Here is a 19,321-nt window from a genome sequence, read left to right as displayed (position 1 = left end):
CCGCCTGCTATCGCTGTATCTATCGATGATTTCTGTGTTGTTTACTAGGATTTCTCTGGCGATGGTTTGGTTGTGGGAAGAGATTATATGTTCCTTAATGGAGCCCTGTTGCTTATGCATCGTTAAACGCCTAGAAAGAGATGTTGTTGTCTTGCCTATATACTGGTTTTTTTGGAGCTTACAGTCCCCAAGTGGGCATTTGAAGGCATAGACGACGTTAGTCTCTTTTAAGCGTTCTGTTTTGTGTCTGGAGAGTTTCTCATGAGAAGGCTGGCCGTTTTTCTGGTTTTATAGTAAATCGTCAGTTGTATCCTCTGATTTTTGTCTGTAGGGATAACGTTTCTATTAACAATATCTTTCAGGACCCTTTCCTCCGTTTTATGAGCTGTGGGAAAAGAAGTTCCTGTAAAATAGTCTAATAGGGGGTATAGGTGTTGTGTTAGTTGTCTCTTCAGAGGTTGCATGGCTTTTCACTTTCCTTCTTATGATGTCTTCGATGAAACCATTGGAGAAGCCGTTATTGACTAGGACCTGCCTTACCCTACAGAGTTCTTCGTCGACTTGCTTCCATTCTGAGCTGTGGCTGAGAGGACGGTCGACATATGCGTTAACAAACACTCCTCTTGTACCTGTCAGGGCAGTCGCTGTTGGCATTTAGGCACATTCCTATGTTTGTTTCCTTAGTGTAGACTGCAGTGTGGAAACCTCTGTCCTTTTCCATGACTGTTACATCTAGAAAGGGCAGCTTCCCATCCTTTTCCATCTCGTAAGTGAAACGCAGCACGGAACTCTGCTCCAATGCCTCCTTCAGCTCCTGCAGATGTCTGACATCAGGTACCTGTGTAAAAATGTCGTCAACATACCTGCAGTATATGGCCGGTTTCAAGTTCATGTCGACTAAGACTTTTTGCTCGATGGTACCCATGTAGAAGTTTGCAAACAGGACACCTAGGGGAGAACCCATGGCGACCCCATCTACTTGCTTATACATGTGCCCATCCGGGCTCAACAAGGGTGCCTCTTTAGTACAAGCTTGGAGTAGTTTCCTCAGAATATTTTCTGGCATGTCAAGAGGAGTACAGGCTGGATCACGAAGGGCGGAGGTTTCCACACTGCAGTCTACACTGCAGTAAAGAACTTTCGGAGATTAGTGATTTTGAACAAACGAACATTACATTTTTATTTATATATATATGACAGGTACGACTTCAGTTCAAACATAAATTATCTAATGTAATAACTAATTTATCGCTAAAAGAATGTGAGTTAACAGTGATTTCCTTTCATTTGACATTAAAAGGTTGTTAGAGCAGTGGGGATTATTGCAGCTGCCAGAGACGGTTGTGGTAGCCGTGGGGAAGACGGGTCAGGCGCGGGCCGTGCTCCTCCACCATGGTCTCCACAACACCGCCCACGCACTCTTCCTGGCCCTCCATGACCCCGCCCTCAACACCCCACACCCTCACTCACGCCTCAGCAAGGCTTGCAACGGGAGAAGGTTAGTAAGAGCAAGTGTTGTGGCACTCTTTCTGCACTTGTGTGTGTACAGGTGAACACAAATAGTTGTTCTTGAGAGTGAAGAGTATTAATTTCATGCTCCCCCCTGTTTACTTTTAATCAATTCCTTCACTTGTCCATGAACTCTTTGGTTATCTCAGGTCATTTTGTTTTGAAGTTGTGTCTGAAGTATGCCATCATCAGTGAGCACTCAGTGTGTGTACTTCACCTAGTTGTTCTTGCAGAGGTTGAGCTCTGGCCCTTTCGGCCCGCCTCTCAACTGTCAGTCAATCAACTTTTGTTTTTACACTCACACACACACACACACACACACACACACACACACACACACACACACACACACACACACACACACACACACACACACACACACACACACACACACACACACACACACACACACACACACACACACACACACACACACACACACACACACACACACACACACACACACACACACACACACACACACACACACACACACACACACACACACACACACACACACACACACACACACACACACAGTCCAGAACTAAGAGGCGTGAGTTATGAGGAAAGGCTGCGGGAAATGCACCTTACGACACTGGAAGACAGAAGAGTAAGGGGGGACATGATCACAACCTACAAAATCCTCAGGGGAATCGACCAGGTAAACAAGGATGAACTATTCAACACTGGAGGACGCGAACAAGGGGGACACAGGTGGAAGCTGAGTACCCAAATGAGCCACAGAGACATTAGAAAGAACTTTTTCAGTGTCAGAGTAGTTAGTAAATGGAATGCATTAGGAAGTGATGTGGTGGAGGCTGACTCCATACACAATTTCAAATGTAGATATGATAGAGCCCAGTAGGCTCAGGAATCTGTACATCAGTTGATTGACAGTTGAGAGGCGGGACCAAAGAGCCAAAGCTCAACCCCCGCAAGCACAATTAGGTGAGTACACACGCACACACACACACACAACACACACACACACACACACACACACACACACACACACACACACACACACACACACACACACACACACACACACACACACACACACACCACACACACACACAAGATGACCTAGACAGACTGAGTGAATGAGCCATACATGGAGATGACTGTTAGTGCATGGAGGGAAATCCACTGAGGAACTGAAAGACATGAGAGGACTCATAAATAAACTGCAGAATGAACTAAGTGCAGCGCAAGAGGAGATAACAAACCTAAAAACAGGATCTCCTCGGACTGTGGCCCAGGGGACCAACCCCCAGGTACCAAGAGATGTAGCAATAGCAGGGACCCCTACAAAGGGTGCCACCTTTGCTGAAATGATGATGAGCCCAGGAGCAATGTCCACAGTCAAGGAAGTTGCAATGAATGCAGTAACCTCACAGGAAGCAGCTAGATGCACGAGCCAAAATTGAGTAAAAGAACATGGCGAAACTACAGGAACAACAGAACACCAGAGAGCAGGGAGAGATACCAGAGGGCAGAAATGAGTACCTCAGAGTGAGGAGAGAAGCAGAGAGACAGTATGAAAATGACATCGCGAGTAAAGCCAAGACCTAACCAAAACTGCTCCGCAGCCACATCAGGAGGAAAAAAGCAATGAGGAACAAGTGATGAAACTGAGAAAAGGGGAGAACAGATACACAGAGAACGACAAAGAGGTGTGTGAAGAACTCAATACGAGATTCCAGGAGGTCTTCACAATAGAACAAGGAGAAGTCCCTGCACTAAATGAGGAGCAAACCGAACAACCTTAGAGGAATTTTACCTCACCAGTGATGAGGTCAAAAGGAATCTGTTGGAGCTGAATGTGTCAAAGGATGTTGGGCTTGACAGAATCTCACTGTGGATTCTAAAAGAAGGTGAAGAAGCACTAATTGTGCCACTCTCTATGGTGTATAACAAGGTCACTGGAAACGGGAGACTTACCAGAAAGTTGGAAGACAGCTAATGTAGTCCCATTTTACAAAAAGGGTGATAGGCAAGAGGCACTGAACTACAGGCCAGTTTCCCTAACTTGTATACCATGCAAGGTGATGGAAAAAGATTGTGAGGAAAAGGCTCATAGAGCATTGGAGGGAAACAGCTTATAACACACCACCAGCATGGGTTCAGGGATGGTAAATCGTGCTTCACAATCCTAATAGTGATAATTTGTGTTGCTATGACCAAGCAACACAAATTAGGCAGGAAAGAGAAGGGTGGGATATATAATGAATTAATAGCAATAAACTGAAAATTCACAAAAACGTGGAAAAACAGCAAAATATTTCCTAATTCGATGATATTTTGTTTATATCCCATAAAGGAAAAGGTGATGATCAACGTCAAAATATTGCTGAATTCGATGATTTTTAGTACGAAACGAAATGCAAGAAAACTTGCTTAAAATGCAATATTATGCGAAAATCTGAGATATGAAGGCCAAATCACATATAGTGATACTACATGAAATAGTATCGAAATATTGGTAAAAACGAATATATATACGTAAAATCACACTTCATGAATAACGTGAAAAAAGTCACTATATTCCCATTTTTGAGGATTTTAACTTCAAATCATAGAGCGAGGTTTCGTATTATTTAGATCCAAGAAAAGACATATGACAATGTTGTTTCAAATACAAATGATAAAAATCAATGTTTTTCATTAGAATTAATTAAAATGTTCCTGATTTTCTGTTTATATTACCGATGGAAGATGTACACGTAAAACCGTTCTAATCCGGCTGAAACGTCGATATATGCAATAAAACCAGAAATTCTCCCCTTTCCTATTGGAAAATTTGAAATTGAAATTTCCTATTTCTTATTGCCACTCAGTATTTTAACGAGAAACAAACAGTTGATTGAAAATGAAGTGTTTAAGGTTAATTTCTAATCAATTATGTGTTTGCATCATTTTCATCGTATATATAATGAATTAATAGCAATAAACTGAAAATTCACAAAAACGTGGAAAAACAGCAAAATATTTCCTAATTCGATGATATTTTGTTTATATCACATAAAGGAAAAGGGGATGATCAACGTTAAAATATTGCTAAATTCGATGATTTTTAGTACGAAACAAAATGCAAGAAAACTTGCTTAAAATGCAATATTATGCGAAAATCTGAGATTTGAAGGCCAAATCACATATAGTGATACTAGTGATTCATCGTATATATAATGAATTAATAGCAATAAACTGAAAATTCACAAAAACGTGGAAAAACAGCAAAATATTTCCTAATTCGAAGATATTTTGTTTATATCCCATAAAGGAAAAGGGGATGATCAACGTCAAAATATTGCTGAATTCGATGATTTTTAGTACGAAACGAAATGCAAGAAAACTTGCTTAAAATGCAATATTATGCGAAAATCTGAGATTTGAAGGCCAAATCACATATAGTGATACTACATGAAATAGTATCGAAATATTGGTAAAAATGAATATATTTACGTAATATCAAACTATATGAAAAACGTGAAAAAGTCATTATTATACCAAATTTGATGGTTTTAACTTCGAATCATAGAGCGACGTTTCGTATTTTTTAGACCCTAGAAAAAACGTACAAAGATGTTGCTTCCAATACAAATGATAAAAATCAATGTGTTTACATTAAAATTAACTAAAATGTTCCTGATTTTCGGTTTATATTACCGATGGAAGATGTACACGTAAAACCGTTCTAATCCGGCTGAATCGTCGATATATGCAATAAAAACAGAACTTCTCCCCTTTTAAATATCTTACTCAGTATTTTAACGAGAAACAAATAGATGATTGCAAATGAAGTATTTAAGGTTATTTTCTGATCAATTATGTGTTTGCACAATTTTTCTCGTATATTTAATGAATCAATAACAATAAACTGAAAATTCACAAAAACGTGGATAACGGCCTAATTCCATGATATTTTGTTTAAATCACATAAAGGAAAAGGGGATGATGAAGGTCAAAATATTGCTAAATTCGATGATTTTTAGTAGAAAACAAAATGCAAGATAACTTGCTTAAAGATGCAAAATTTGCGAAATTCTGAGATTTGAAGGCCAAATCACATATCGTGAGAAAACATGTAGTATCGAAATATTGGTAAAAACGAATATATATACGTAAAATCACACTTCATGAATAACGTGAAAAATGTCACTACATTTTCATATTTGAGGATTTTAACTTCATATCATAGAGCGAGGTTTCGTATTATTTAGATCCAAGAAAAGACATATGACAATGTTGTTTCAAATACAAATGATAAAAATCAATGTGTTTTCATTAGAATTAACTAAAATGTTCCTGATTTTTCGTTTATATTACCGAAAGAAGTTGTACATGTAAAACCGCTCTAATCCGGCTGAAACGTCGATATATGCAATATAAACAGAACTTCTCCCCTTTCCAATATGTCACTCAGTATTTTAACGAGAAACAAATAGTTGATTGAAAATGAAGTGTATAAGGTTAATTTCTAATCAATTATGTGTTTGCATCATTTTCATCGTATATATAATGAATTAATAGCAATAAACTGAAAATTCACAAAAACGTGGTAAAACAGCAAAATATTTCCTAATTCGATGATATTTTGTTTATATCACATAAAGGAAAAGGGGATGATAAACGTCAAAATATTGCTGAATTCGATGATTTTTAGTACGAAACAAAATGCAAGAAAACTTGCTTAAAATGCAATATTATGCGAAAATCTGAGATTTGAAGGCCAAATCACATATAGTTATACTACATGAAATAGTATCGAAATATTGGTACAAATGAATATATTTATGTAATATCAAACTACATGAAAAATGTGAAAAAAGTCATTATTATACCAAATTTGAGGATTTTAACTTCGAATCATAGAGCGACGTTTCGTATTTTTTAGACCCTAGAAAAGACGTATAAAGATGTTGCTTCCAATACAAATGATAAAAATCAATGTGTTTTCATTAAAATTAACTAAAATGTTCCTGATTTTCGGTTTATATTACCGATGGAAGATGTACACGTAAAACCGTTCTAATCCGGCTGAAACGTCGATATATGCAATAAAAACAGAACTTCTCCTCTTTTAAATATCTTACTCAGTATTTTAACGAGAAACAAATAGATGATTGAAAATGAAGTATTTAAGGTTATTTTCTGATCAATTATGTGTTTGCATAATTTTTCTCGTATATTTAATGAATCAATAACAATAAACTGAAAATTCACAAAAACGTGGAAAAACAGCAAAATATTTCCTAATTCGATGATATTTTGTTTATATCACATAAAGGAAAAGGGGATGATAAACGTCAAAATATTGCTGAATTCGATTATTTTTAGTACGAAACAAAATGCAAGAAAACTTGCTTAAAATGCAATATTATGCGAAAATCTGAGATTTGAAGGCCAAATCACATATAGTGATACTACATAAAATTGTATCGAAATATTGGTAAAAATGAATATATTTACGTAATATCAAACTACATGAAAAACGTGAAAAAAATCATTATTATACCAAAATTGAGGATTTTAACTTCGAGTAATAGAGCGACGTTTCGTATTTTTTAGACCCCTAGAAAAGACATGTAAAGATGTTGCTTCCAATACAATTGATAAAAATCAATGTGTTTTCATTAAAATTAACTAATATGTTCCTGATTTTTGGTTTATATTACCGAAGGAGGATGTACACGTAAAACCGTTCTAATCCGGCTGAAACGTTGATATATGCAATAAAAACAGAACTTCTTCCCTTTTCAATATTTTACTCAGTATTATAACGAGAAACAAATAGATGATTGAAAATGAAGTATTTAAGGGTATTTTCTGCTCAATTATGTGTTTGCATAATTTTTCTCGTATATCTAATGAATCAATAACAATAAACTGAAAATTCACAATAACGTGGAAAACGGCCTAATTCGATGATATTTTGTTTAAATCACATAAAGGAAAAGGGAATGATAAAGGTCAAAATATTGCTAAATTCGATGATTTTTAGTACAAAACAAAATGCAAGAAAACTTGCTTAAAGATGCAAAATTTGCGAAATTCTGAGATTTGAAGGCCAAATCACATATCGTGAGAAAACATGTAGTATCGAAATATTGGTAAAAACGAATATATATACGTAAAATCACACTTCATGAGTAACGTGAAAAATGTCACTACATTACCATATTTGAGGATTTTAACTTCATATCATAGAGCGAGGTTTCGTATTATTTAGATCTAAGAAAAGACATATGATAATGTTGTTTCAAATACAAATGATAAAAATCAATGTGTTTTCATTAGAATTAACTAAAATGTTCCTGATTTTCCGTTTATATTACCGATGGTAGATATACACGTAAAACCGCTCTAATCCGGCTGAAACGTCGATATATGCAATAAAAACAGAACTTCTCCTCTTTCCAATATGTCACTCAGTATTTTAACGAGAAACAAATAGTTGATTGAAAATGAAGTTTTTAAGGTTATTTTCTAATCAATTATGTGTTTGCATCATTTTCATCGTATATATAATGAAATAATAGCAATAAACTGAAAATTCACAAAAACGTGGAAAAACAGCAAAATATTTCCTAATTCGATGATATTTTGTTTATATCCCATAAAGGAAAAGGGGATGATCAACGTCAAAATATTGCTGAATTCGATGATTTTTAGTATGAAACGAAATGCAAGAAAACTTGCTTAAAATGCAATATTATGCGAAAATCTGAGATTTGAAGGCCAAATCACATATAGTGATACTACATGAAATAGTATCGAAATATTGGTAAAACGAATATATATACGTAAAATCACACTTCATGAATAACGTGAAAAAAGTCACTATATTCCCATATTTGAGGATTTTAACTTCAAATCATAGAGCGAGGTTTCGTATTATTTTGATCCAAGAAAAGACATATGACAATGTTGTTTCAAATACAAATGATAAAAATCAATGTTTTTCATTAGAATTAACTAAAATGTTCCTGATTTTCTGTTTATATTACCGATGGAAGATGTACACGTAAAACCGTTCTAATCCGGCTGAAACGTCGATATATGCAATAAAAACAGAAATTCTCCCCCTTTCCTATTGGAAAATTTGAAATTGAAATTTCCTATTTCTTATTGCCACTCAATATTTTAACGAGAAACAAATAGTTGATTGAAAATGAAGTGTTTAAGGTTAATTTCTAATCAATTATGTGTTTGCATCTTTTTCATCGTATATATAATGAATTAATAGCAATAAACTGAAAATTCACAAAAACGTGGAAAAACAGCAAAATATTTCCTAATTCGATGATATTTTGTTTATATCCCATAAAGGAAAAGGGGATGATCAACGTCAAAATATTGCTAAATTCGATGATTTTTAGTACGAAACGAAATGCAAGAAAACTTGCTTAAAATGCAATATTATGCGAAAATCTGAGATTTGAAGGCCAAATCACATATAGTGATACTACATGAAATAGTATCGAAATATTGGTAAAAATGAATATATTTACGTAATATCAAACTATATGAAAAACGTGAAAAAAGTCATTATTATACCAAATTTGATGGTTTTAACTTCGAATCATAGAGCGACGTTTCGTATTTTTTAGACCCTAGAAAAAACGTATAAAGATGTTGCTTCCAATACAAATGATAAAAATCAATGTGTTTTCATTAAAATTAACTAAAATGTTCCTGATTTTCGGTTTATATTACCGATGGAAGATGTACACGTAAAACCGTTCTAATCCGGCTGAATCGTCGATATATGCAATAAAAACAGAACTTCTCCCCTTTTAAATATCTTACTCAGTATTTTAACGAGACACAAATAGATGATTGCAAATGAAGTATTTAAGGTTATTTTCTGATCAATTATGTGTTTGCACAATTTTTCTCGTATATTTAATGAATCAATAACAATAAACTGAAAATTCACAAAAACGTGGAAAACGGCCTAATTCGATGATATTTTGTTTAAATCACATAAAGGAAAAGGGGATGATGAAGGTCAAAATATTGCTAAATTCGATGATTTTTAGTACAAAACAAAATGCAAGATAACTTGCTTAAAGATGCAAAATTTGCGAAATTCTGAGATTTGAAGGCCAAATCACATATCGTGAGAAAACATGTAGTATCGAAATATTGGTAAAAACGAATATATATACGTAAAATCACACTTCATGAATAACGTGAAAAATGTCACTACATTTTCATATTTGAGGATTTTAACTTCATATCATAGAGCGAGGTTTCGTATTATTTAGATCCAAGAAAAGACATATGACAATGTTGTTTCAAATACAAATGATAAAAATCAATGTGTTTTCATTAGAATTAACTAAAATGTTCCTGATTTTTCGTTTATATTACCGAAAGAAGTTGTACATGTAAAACCGCTCTAATCCGGCTGAAACGTCGATATATGCAATATAAACAGAACTTCTCCCCTTTCCAATGTCACTCAGTATTTTAACGAGAAACAAATAGTTGATTGAAAATGAAGTGTATAAGGTTAATTTCTAATCAATTATGTGTTTGCATCATTTTCATCGTATATATAATGAATTAATAGCAATAAACTGAAAATTCACAAAAACGTGGAAAAACAGCAAAATATTTCCTAATTCGATGATATTTTGTTTATACCACATAAAGGAAAAGGGGATGATAAACGTCAAAATATTGCTGAATTCGATTATTTTTAGTACGAAACAAAATGCAAGAAATCTTGCTTAAAATGCAATATTATGAGAAAATCTGAGATATGAAGGCCAAATCACATATAGTGATACTACATGAAATTGTATCGAAATATTGGTAAAAATGAATATATTTACGTAATATCAAACTTCATGAAAAACGTGAAAAAAATCATTATTATACCAAAATTGAGGATTTTAACTTCGAATCATAGAGCGACGTTTCGTATTTTTTAGACCCCTAGAAAAGACGTGTAAAGATGTTGCTTCCAATACAATTGATAAAAATCAATGTGTTTTCATTAAAATTAACTAAAATGTTCCTGATTTTTGGTTTATATTACCGATGGAGGATGTACACGTAAAACCGTTCTAATCCGGCTGAAACGTCGATATATGCAATAAAAACAGAACTTCTTCCCTTTTCAATATCTTACTCAGTATTATAACGAGAAACAAATAGATGATTGCAAATGAAGTATTTAAGGTTATTTTCTGATCAATTATGTGTTTGCATATTTTTTCTCGTATATCTAATGAATCAATAACAATAAACTGAAAATTCACAATAACGTGGAAAACGGCCTAATTCGATGATATTTTGTTTAAATCACATAAAGGAAAAGGGAATGATAAAGGTCAAAATATTGCTAAATTCGATGATTTTTAGTACAAAACAAAATGCAAGAAAACTTGCTTAAAGATGCAAAATTTGCGAAATTCTGAGATTTGAAGGCCAAATCACATATCGTGAGAAAACATGTAGTATCGAAATATTGGTAAAAACGAATATATATAAGTAAAATCACACTTCATGAATAACGTGAAAAATGTCACTACATTACCATATTTGAGGATTTTAACTTCATATCATAGAGCGAGGTTTCGTATTATTTAGATCTAAGAAAAGACATATGATAATGTTGTTTCAAATACAAATGATAAAAATCAATGTGTTTTCATTAGAATTAAGTAAAATGTTCCTGATTTTCCGTTTATTTTACCGATGGAAGATGTACACGTAAAACCGCTCTAATCCGGCTGAAACGTCGATATATGCAATAAAAACAGAACTTCTCCTCTTTCCAATATGTCACTCAGTATTTTAACGAGAAACAAATAGTTGATTGAAAATGAAGTGTTTAAGGTTATTTTCTAATCAATTATGTGTTTGCATCATTTTCATCGTATATATAATGAATTAATAGCAATAAACTGAAAATTCACAAAAACGTGGAAAAACAGCAAAATATTTCCTAATTCGATGATATTTTGTTTATATCCCATAAAGGAAAAGCGGATGATCAACGTCAAAATATTGCTGAATTCGATGATTTTTAGTACGAAACGAAATGCAAGAAAACTTGCTTAAAATGCAATATTATGCGAAAATCTGAGATTTGAAGGCCAAATCACATATAGTGATACTACATGAAATAGTATCGAAATATTGGTAAAAATGAATATATTTACGTAATATCAAACTATATGAAAAACATGAAAAAAGTCATTATTATACCAAATTTGAGGGTTTTAACTTCGAATCATAGAGCGACGTTTCGTATTTTTTAGACCCTAGAAAAAACGTATAAAGATGTTGCTTTCAATACAAATGATAAAAATTAATGTGTTTTCATTAAAATTAACTAAAATGTTCCTGATTTTCGGTTTATATTACAGATGGAAGATGTACACGTAAAACCGTTCTAATCCGGCTGAATCGTCGATATATGCAATAAAAACAGAACTTCTCCCCTTTTAAATATCTTACTCAGTATTTTAACGAGAAACAAATAGATGATTGCAAATGAAGTATTTAAGGTTATTTTCTGATCAATTATGTGTTTGCACAATTTTTCTCGTATATCTAATGAATCAATAACAATAAACTGAAAATTCACAAAAACGTGGAAAACGGCCTAATTCGATGATATTTTGTTTAAATCACTTAAAGGTAAAGGGGATGATGAAGGTCAAAATATTGCTAAATTCGATGATTTTTAGTACAAAAGAAAATGCAAGAAAACTTGCTTAAAGATGCAAAATTTGCGAAATTCTGAGATTTGAAGGCCAAATCACATATCGTGAGAAAACATGTAGTATCGAAATATTGATAAAAACGAATATATATACGTAAAATCACACTTCATGAATAACGTGAAAAATGTCACTACATTTTCATATTTGAGGATTTTAACTTCATATCATAGAGCGAGGTTTCGTATTATTTAGATCCAAGAAAAGACATATGACAATGTTGTTTCAAATACAAATGATAAAAATCAATGTGTTTTCATTAGAATTAACTAAAATGTTCCTGATTTTTCGTTTATATTACCGAAAGAAGTTGTACATGTAAAACCGCTCTAATCCGGCTGAAACGTCGATATATGCAATATAAACAGAACTTCTCCATTTTCCAATGTCACTCAGTATTTTAACGAGAAACAAATAGTTGATTGAAAATGAAGTGTATAAGGTTAATTTCTAATCAATTATGTGTTTGCATCATTTTCATCGTATATATAATGAATTAATAGCAATAAACTGAAAATTCACAAAAACGTGGAAAAACAGCAAAATATTTCCTAATTCGATGATATTTTGTTTATACCACATAAAGGAAAAGGGGATGATAAACGTCAAAATATTGCTGAATTCGATTATTTTTAGTACGAAACAAAATGCAAGAAATCTTGCTTAAAATGCAATATTATGAGAAAATCTGAGATATGAAGGCCAAATCACATATAGTGATACTACATGAAATTGTATCGAAATATTGGTAAAAATGAATATATTTACGTAATATCAAACTTCATGAAAAACGTGAAAAAAATCATTATTATACCAAAATTGAGGATTTTAACTTCGAATCATAGAGCGACGTTTCGTATTTTTTAGACCCCTAGAAAAGACGTGTAAAGATGTTGCTTCCAATACAATTGATAAAAATCAATGTGTTTTCATTAAAATTAACTAAAATGTTCCTGATTTTTGGTTTATATTACCGATGGAGGATGTACACGTAAAACCGTTCTAATCCGGCTGAAACGTCGATATATGCAATAAAAACAGAACTTCTTCCCTTTTCAATATCTTACTCAGTATTATAACGAGAAACAAATAGATGATTGCAAATGAAGTATTTAAGGTTATTTTCTGATCAATTATGTGTTTGCATATTTTTTCTCGTATATCTAATGAATCAATAACAATAAACTGAAAATTCACAATAACGTGGAAAACGGCCTAATTCGATGATATTTTGTTTAAATCACATAAAGGAAAAGGGAATGATAAAGGTCAAAATATTGCTAAATTCGATGATTTTTAGTACAAAACAAAATGCAAGAAAACTTGCTTAAAGATGCAAAATTTGCGAAATTCTGAGATTTGAAGGCCAAATCACATATCGTGAGAAAACATGTAGTATCGAAATATTGGTAAAAACGAATATATATAAGTAAAATCACACTTCATGAATAACGTGAAAAATGTCACTACATTACCATATTTGAGGATTTTAACTTCATATCATAGAGCGAGGTTTCGTATTATTTAGATCTAAGAAAAGACATATGATAATGTTGTTTCAAATACAAATGATAAAAATCAATGTGTTTTCATTAGAATTAAGTAAAATGTTCCTGATTTTCCGTTTATTTTACCGATGGAAGATGTACACGTAAAACCGCTCTAATCCGGCTGAAACGTCGATATATGCAATAAAAACAGAACTTCCCCTCTTTCCAATATGTCACTCAGTATTTTAACGAGAAACAAATAGTTGATTGAAAATGAAGTGTTTAAGGTTATTTTCTAATCAATTATGTGTTTGCATCATTTTCATCGTATATATAATGAATTAATAGCAATAAACTGAAAATTCACAAAAACGTGGAAAAACAGCAAAATATTTCCTAATTCGATGATATTTTGTTTATATCCCATAAAGGAAAAGCGGATGATCAACGTCAAAATATTGCTGAATTCGATGATTTTTAGTACGAAACGAAATGCAAGAAAACTTGCTTAAAATGCAATATTATGCGAAAATCTGAGATTTGAAGGCCAAATCACATATAGTGATACTACATGAAATAGTATCGAAATATTGGTAAAAATGAATATATTTACGTAATATCAAACTATATGAAAAACATGAAAAAAGTCATTATTATACCAAATTTGAGGGTTTTAACTTCGAATCATAGAGCGACGTTTCGTATTTTTTAGACCCTAGAAAAAACGTATAAAGATGTTGCTTTCAATACAAATGATAAAAATTAATGTGTTTTCATTAAAATTAACTAAAATGTTCCTGATTTTCGGTTTATATTACAGATGGAAGATGTACACGTAAAACCGTTCTAATCCGGCTGAATCGTCGATATATGCAATAAAAACAGAACTTCTCCCCTTTTAAATATCTTACTCAGTATTTTAACGAGAAACAAATAGATGATTGCAAATGAAGTATTTAAGGTTATTTTCTGATCAATTATGTGTTTGCACAATTTTTCTCGTATATCTAATGAATCAATAACAATAAACTGAAAATTCACAAAAACGTGGAAAACGGCCTAATTCGATGATATTTTGTTTAAATCACTTAAAGGTAAAGGGGATGATGAAGGTCAAAATATTGCTAAATTCGATGATTTTTAGTACAAAAGAAAATGCAAGAAAACTTGCTTAAAGATGCAAAATTTGCGAAATTCTGAGATTTGAAGGCCAAATCACATATCGTGAGAAAACATGTAGTATCGAAATATTGATAAAAACGAATATATATACGTAAAATCACACTTCATGAATAACGTGAAAAATGTCACTACATTTTCATATTTGAGGATTTTAACTTCATATCATAGAGCGAGGTTTCGTATTATTTAGATCCAAGAAAAGACATATGACAATGTTGTTTCAAATACAAATGATAAAAATCAATGTGTTTTCATTAGAATTAACTAAAATGTTCCTGATTTTTCGTTTATATTACTGAAAGAAGATGTACAAGTAAAACCGCTCTAATCCGGCTGAAACGTCGATATATGCAATATAAACAGAACTTCTCCCCTTTGAAATATGTCACTCAGTATTTTAACGAGAAACAAATAGTTGATTGAAAATGAAGTGTTTAAGGTTAATTTCTAATCAATTATGTGTTTGCATCATTTTCATCGTATATATAATGAATTAATAGCAATAAACTGAAAATTCACAAAAACGTGGAAAAACAGCAAAATATTTCCTAATTCCATGATATTTTGTTTATATCACATAAAGGAAAAGGGGATGATAAACGTCAAAATATTGCTGAATTCGATGATTTTTAGTACGAAACAAAATGCAAGAAAACTTGCTTATAATGCAATATTATGCGAAAATCTGAGATTTGAAGGCCAAATCACTTATAGTGATACTACATGAAATAGTATCGAAATATTAGTAAAAATGAATATATTTACGTAATATCAAACTACATGAAAAACGTGAAAAAAGTCATTATTATACCAAATTTGAGGATTTTAACTTCGAATCTTAGAGCGACGTTTCGTATTTTTTAGACCCTAGAAAAGACGTATAAAGATGTTGCTTCCAATACAAATTATAAAAATCAATGTGTTTTCATTAAAATTAACTAAAATGATCCTGATTTTCGGTTTATATTACCGGTGGAAGATGTACACGTAAAACCGTTCTAATCTGGCTGAAACGTCGATATATGCAATAAAAACAGAACTTCTCCCCTTTTAAATATCTTACTCAGTATTTTAACGAGAAACAAATAGATGATTGAAAATGAAGTATTTAAGGTTATTTTCTGATCAATTATATGTTTGCATTATTTTTCTTGTATATTTAATGAATCAATAACAATAAACTGAAAATTCACAAAAACGTGGAAAAACAGCAAAATATTTCCTAATTCAATGATATTTTGTTTATATCACATAAAGGAAAAGGGGATGATAAACGTCAAAATATTGCTGAATTCGATTATTTTTAGTACGAAACAAAATGCAAGAAAACTTGCTTAAAATGCAATATTATGCGAAAATCTGAGATATGAAGGCCAAATCACATATAGTGATACTACATGAAATTGTATCGAAATATTGATAAAAATGAATATATTTACGTAATATCAAACTTCATGAAAAACGTGAAAAAAGTCATTATTATACCAAAATTGAGGATTTTAACTTCGAATCATAGAGCGACGTTTCGTATTTTGTAGACCCCTAGAAAAGACGTGTAAAGATGTTGCTTCCAATACAATTGATAAAAATCAATGTGTTTTCATTAAAATTAACTAAAATGTTCCTGATTTTTGGTTTATATTACCGATGGAGGATGTACACGTAAAACCGTTCTAATCCGGCTGAAACGTCGATATATGCAATAAAAACAGAACTTCTTCCCTTTTCAATATCTTACTCAGTATTATAACGAGAAACAAATAGATGATTGCAAATGAAGTATTTAAGGTTATTTTCTGATCAATTATGTGTTTGCATATTTTTTCTCGTATATCTAATGAATCAATAACAATAAACTGAAAATTCACAATAACGTGGAAAACGGCCTAATTCGATGATATTTTGTTTAAATCACATAAAGGAAAAGGGAATGATAAAGGTCAAAATATTGCTAAATTCGATGATTTTTAGTACAAAGCAAAATGCAAGAAAACTTGCTTAAAGATGCAAAATTTGCGAAATTCTGAGATTTGAAGGCCAAATCACATATCGTGAGAAAACATGTAGTATCGAAATATTGATAAAAACGAATATATATACGTAAAATCACACTTCATGAATAACGTGAAAAATGTCACTACATTTTCATATTTGAGGATTTTAACTTCATATCATAGAGCGAGGTTTCGTATTATTTAGATCCAAGAAAAGACATATGACAATGTTGTTTCAAATACAAATGATAAAAATCAATGTGTTTTCATTAGAATTAACTAAAATGTTCCTGATTTTTCGTTTATATTACTGAAAGAAGATGTACAAGTAAAACCGCTCTAATCCGGCTGAAACGTCGATATATGCAATATAAACAGAACTTCTCCCCTTTCAAATATGTCACTCAGTATTTTAACGAGAAACAAATAGTTGATTGAAAATTAAGTGTTTAAGGTTAATTTCTAATCAATTATGTGTTTGCATCATTTTCATCGTATATATAATGAATTAATAGCAATAAACTGAAAATTCACAAAAACGTGGAAAAACAGCAAAATATTTCCTAATTCCATGATATTTTGTTTATATCACATAAAGGAAAAGGGGATGATAAACGTCAAAATATTGCTGAATTCGATGATTTTTAGTACGAAACAAAATGCAAGAAAACTTGCTTATAATGCAATATTATGCGAAAATCTGAGATTTGAAGGCCAAATCACTTATAGTGATACTACATGAAATAGTATCGAAATATTAGTAAAAATGAATATATTTACGTAATATCAAACTACATGAAAAACGTGAAAAAAGTCATTATTATACCAAATTTGAGGATTTTAACTTCGAATCTTAGAGCGACGTTTCGTATTTTTTAGACCCTAGAAAAGACGTATAAAGATGTTGCTTCCAATACAAATTATAAAAATCAATGTGTTTTCATTAAAATTAACTAAAATGATCCTGATTTTCGGTTTATATTACCGGTGGAAGATGTACACGTAAAACCGTTCTAATCTGGCTGAAACGTCGATATATGCAATAAAAACAGAACTTCTCCCCTTTTAAATATCTTACTCAGTATTTTAACGAGAAACAAATAGATGATTGAAAATGAAGTATTTAAGGTTATTTTCTGATCAATTATATGTTTGCATTATTTTTCTTGTATATTTAATGAATCAATAACAATAAACTGAAAATTCACAAAAACGTGGAAAAACAGCAAAATATTTCCTAATTCAATGATATTTTGTTTATATCACATAAAGGAAAAGGGGATGATAAACGTCAAAATATTGCTGAATTCGATTATTTTTAGTACGAAACAAAATGCAAGAAAACTTGCTTAAAATGCAATATTATGCGAAAATCTGAGATATGAAGGCCAAATCACATATAGTGATACTACATGAAATTGTATCGAAATATTGGTAAAAATGAATATATTTACGTAATATCAAACTTCATGAAAAACGTGAAAAAAGTCATTATTATACCAAAATTGAGGATTTTAACTTCGAATCATAGAGCGACGTTTCGTATTTTGTAGACCCCTAGAAAAGACGTGTAAAGATGTTGCTTCCAATACAATTGATAAAAATCAATGTGTTTTCATTAAAATTAACTAAAATGTTCCTGATTTTTGGTTTATATTACCGATGGAGGATGTACACGTAAAACCGTTCTAATTCGGCTGAATCGTCGATATATGCAATAAAAACAGAACTTCTCCCCTTTTAAATATCTTACTCAGTATTTTAACGAGAAACAAATAGATGATTGCAAATGAAGTATTTAAGGTTATTTTCTGATCAATTATGTGTTTGCACAATTTTTCTCGTATATTTAATGAATCAATAACAATAAACTGAAAATTCACTAAAACGTGGAAAACGGCCTAATTCGATGATATTTTGTTTAAATCACTTAAAGGAAAAGGGGATGATGAAGGTCAAAATATTGCTAAATTCGATGATTTTTAGTACAAAACAAAATGCAAGAAAACTTGCTTAAAGATGCAAAATTTGCGAAATTCTGAGATTTGAAGGCCAAATCACATATCGTGAGAAAACATGTAGTATCGAAATATTGATAAAAACGAATATATATACGTAAAATCACACTTCATGAATAACGTGAAAAATGTCACTACATTTTCATATTTGAGGATTTTAACTTCATATCATAGAGCGAGGTTTCGTATTATTTAGATCCAAGAAAAGACATATGACAATGTTGTTTCAAATACAAATGATAAAAATCAATGTGTTTTCATTAGAATTAACTAAAATGTTCCTGATTTTTCGTTTATATTACTGAAAGAAGATGTACAAGTAAAACCGCTCTAATCCGGCTGAGACGTCGATATATGCAATATAAACAGAACTTCTCCCC

The 19,321-nt window shown here is 31.8% G+C and overlaps 1 protein-coding gene across 1 annotated transcript in view; it reads left to right on the top strand.

Moving 5' to 3' along the window:
• Positions 1-19,321, top strand: part of LOC138369465 (glutamate receptor-like) — a 130,568-nt gene that overhangs the window by 21,727 nt on the left and 89,520 nt on the right. The window lies entirely within an intron of this gene.

Source organism: Procambarus clarkii, chromosome 28 (assembly GCF_040958095.1).
Source record: "Procambarus clarkii isolate CNS0578487 chromosome 28, FALCON_Pclarkii_2.0, whole genome shotgun sequence".
In the NCBI taxonomy this organism is placed as follows: Eukaryota; Metazoa; Arthropoda; class Malacostraca; order Decapoda; family Cambaridae; genus Procambarus; species Procambarus clarkii.
The sequence above is the reverse complement of the archived record's forward strand: the minus strand, read 5'-3'. Positions and strand labels throughout refer to the sequence as shown.